The sequence below is a fragment of the Salvelinus sp. IW2-2015 genome, unplaced genomic scaffold (genome assembly GCF_002910315.2).
Source record: "Salvelinus sp. IW2-2015 unplaced genomic scaffold, ASM291031v2 Un_scaffold16511, whole genome shotgun sequence".
Classification (NCBI taxonomy): domain Eukaryota; kingdom Metazoa; phylum Chordata; class Actinopteri; order Salmoniformes; family Salmonidae; genus Salvelinus; species Salvelinus sp. IW2-2015.
The window spans coordinates 12,008-15,634 of record NW_019957621.1 but is presented as its reverse complement, the minus strand read 5'-3'; the positions used below and the strand labels follow the sequence as shown (position 1 = coordinate 15,634).

The window sequence follows — 3,627 nt, the reverse complement described above, 5'->3', positions numbered from 1 at the left end:
TGTGTGTGTGTGTGTGTGTGTGTGTGTGTGTGTGTCCAGCACTAGGGGTGATCTTATCTGTTTACTCAGGGTAGAGTCCACAGCAAGGGTTCAGTGTTGTGGTAGTAAGGAATTACAAACTGAAACAGCTACAACCTGTTTGATATCAGGTTGCATCAGCCAGTGCTGTGCCTTTTAGACATGTGTAAGCAAACCCTTTGACACACTGCCCAGTAAGCAAAATGAGGTGGAAAAACCTCTTTTAGACGTCTTTTCCAGACGTTGACGTCACGTGCATTTCAGGTGCTGAATGAAAGGTTAGAAGACATCCTATTTCCAGATGTCTAAAATACGTCTTATACGGACATTGAAAATATGTCTTATACGGATGCCAAAAATATGTATATTCCGGACATTGAAATCAGGTGCATTTTAGGTGCTGAATGACAAAGTACAAATACAAATTTTTCGGACGTTGAACATACGTCTGTCTGCCTGTCTTTTCCAGACTATGAAAAGTTCTCATTTACAGACATTGAAAATACGTATTTTTCAGTCATTGATTCTATGGCCAAATTTCAACTGCTACACATTCTCAAATAAATAAGCATTATATCACAATAATAATTTCACACCTCTTAATAGGAGAATTGCCCAAAATGTAGTATTGCACCCATGTACTTGTATCAAATGCACTTATGTTAAAGCTTTTTCAAAAGCTTTAAAACTGGCAGCAATGATATTCAAAGTTGTCCAACATACAGAATAAAGGTTATATTTATTTATTTTTCGCTATGAATGTGATAGGTTGTTGTTAATCTACCTTAGTTGAATGCACTGAAGTCAGTCCTATAAATCACACTAGATAAGAGTGTYTGCTGAAAACGCCAGGGASCGCAATTTYTTTTCGCGGAGGCGCGCATTACTTTGCATGCGCGTTCAAGTGGAACCCTCCCCAGTGAAGTGGGAATCCACACAAACACGCCTGCCTTTAAAAGCAAGAAAAGGGACGCATGTAAGATCAATGCGAAACGGGACAGGACATGTTATAAGTTTTTGGTTTGCCTTCACTTTTCTTTGAATATCATTCGTTACTAACCCGCTACCTCAGTTAAAAATGTACAGATATTTCGGAGAATTACTTACTCGTGGTGCAAGCAGTGCTCTGGCCTCGGGATGTGTTGAGTCGGCTCTTCCAGTTACCGCGTCGTTGATGAGGGTGCGCCACTACAGCGAGGTCGGAGGAGAGAAAGATGCAGATGACCCCAACTTCTTTAAAATGGTGGAGGGATTCTTTGACCGCGGTGCTAATATCGTTGAGGATAAACTGGTGGAGGACCTCAAGAACAAGGAGACGCCAGTGCAGAAGAGACACAGAGTTCGCGGAATTCTCAAGATTATCAAGCCCTGTAACCATATACTGAGTGTATCGTTCCCCATCAAGCGAGACAACGGCGAATGGGAGGTGATTGAGGGGTATCGTGCCCAGCACAGCCAACACAGGACACCCTGTAAAGGAGGTAAAGCGGGGAAAGTGAAATGACAGTGAAGGGGCGTGGGTCATGCAGCCCTAAAGCTGACACTGTAGCTAGCATGCTCGCCAGCCTGTCAACTCCTGTTCAGATGGTTCAAATATTTTCCAACTTTCCTAAGCTACGTATGTTTCGATGCTAGCGTGCTAATATTGACTTTTAAAACTACTTTGTGTGAGGAACCGGCTGGTTTCTATATCTTGCTAGCAACTTTGACAGTCAAATCATGCCCCCCGGGGGCCCACGCAAATCCACATAGCTAACTAACGTTACCACCTTAAGATAATATGCATTGGCTTAATTACTAACTAGTTAACTAGGTAGCTTAGCTATCCATCACCAAGCTAGCTAGATAAGTTATGACACRCGTACAACCGTATTTTGTTGCTAGCTACTCCATATACAATTATGATGTAATAAATCAAACTATAAAACGAAAGCTGATGCACAAAAGGTCTTTCGTCAGTCACCGGGCAAGTTAGCATCTGAGGTTGTAGGGGCCTATCTTCATATTTTTCTTCTTCTATGAGGTTTAACGGCGGTTGGCATCCAATTTGTTGCATTGCCGCCACCTACTAGACTGGAGTATAACTCCCTTATACTTTGCTTGAATTCTTTTTATATATATAATGTACCCTACCATCTAACACTACTCACTAATTTCAAAATTAACACCACCCTACTCCACTAATTCAATGTATTTATTCCTACCTCATGCCATTCTGAAAGGAATGGACATCACCACTTAACAAACCCTGTAACTCTTCTGATGTCAAGTTTTGCACACCTAAATACCACTCTGCAGCTGCCACCACAACCTCAATTTTCTGCGACTTCAATTTCATCCCTGCAGTACAGTTGATAACCATTGCTATGAATGCTAAAAATCCAATCTTACTGAAACGTATCACTTTTTGGCCTATCCCTCTGTACTGGTATATCGCTACTACTCTCACCACTCCTCCCCCTTAATCTTCCTCTACTTTCTAAACTGCCTCAGCATATGACAACTTCTGCACTACTCTAACCSTGGAAACCTTAACCTGACTCTCTCGCACGGGACATTTCTGATCCCCAGCTCCATGGGCACCTCTACAATTAATACATTCTACTACTTTCCCCAATACTACACATTYCTTTGTCTCATGCCCTTCTGCACACTTCTCACACCTTTGACCCTCCCTCCTACACACTGCTGCCACATGCCCATAAGCTTAACACCTGTAACATCGTAATGTATTCGGCTTAACTAAATATATCCTAACTTAAACACAAAAGAACAGACAATGACTCTTCTGTTTCCCCACTCTCGCCACCCTGTCTGCGTTGCATCAAACGAAATCTTTCCCCTTAGCTGGTCAACTTTTATATTTACTGCTACCACAGTTATCACTCCTTTCATTGGTGCMCTTTTCTTGAGAGCGAAACAATTCACTTTTCTTGCCCCCATTTGTTTACTCYGAGCGCCTTCTCCCTCTGACMAACAGAAACAATTATCACTAGACCACTTCTGGTTACCCTCACCGATTCCACATTACACAACTYTTTTTTTTTTTTTYWCMCMCMSYGWRAMMMSARAWRKRKMWSMKMWAARRSRMRAGWRYACWYTTTYYMYAWAMWYYWCWCYYMYWSTSWSACTCATCTTTTTCCTGACCCTCGGCGCATACCTTGGTCTCCGATAACTTCACCACACCTTTCACCTCCAATACTCCTCCTGTCTTCAACTCCCTCTGTTTACAATAAAATAAAATCTTAAACCATCCTTTTATCAATTTTTATCTGACTAAAGTTCACCCTCTTCTTCCCTCTCTCTTAGACCTCCTCTCCCTCTCTTTTTCCCTCTTCCTCCTCCGTTTTCAAGTATACGTCTCCTTATGATGTTACTGCACTACTCCTGACAACCATCTTGTTCTTGCTTTCTCTAGTGACTCCATTTCCCTCACATCGAACTGTGTGATACCCTCCCGCTCTCCAGGGGCCTATCTATGGAGCCGTCGTGCTTGTAGCTGATTAATGCAGAGTTCAAAACTACTGGGAACTCACAAAAATATGAGGTCAAATCATGACGTCAGTGATATTCAGGTCGGAGCTCTAGAAAGAGGCCCGAGTTCCCCAA

General features: G+C 42.3%; 1 protein-coding gene across 5 annotated transcripts in view; it reads right to left on the bottom strand.

Annotated features, from left to right (window-relative positions):
• shld2 (shieldin complex subunit 2) overlaps positions 1-2,858 on the bottom strand; it is a 9,107-nt gene extending 6,249 nt beyond the window's left edge. For all 5 annotated transcript variants that reach the window (XR_002896228.2, XM_024146718.2, XM_024146717.2 and 2 more), the window contains exon 1: positions 803-2,858. The gene's annotated coding sequence lies outside the window, so the exon portion shown is untranslated. The remainder of the gene's footprint in view (positions 1-802) is intronic.
• Positions 2,859-3,627: the final 769 nt, after the last annotated feature.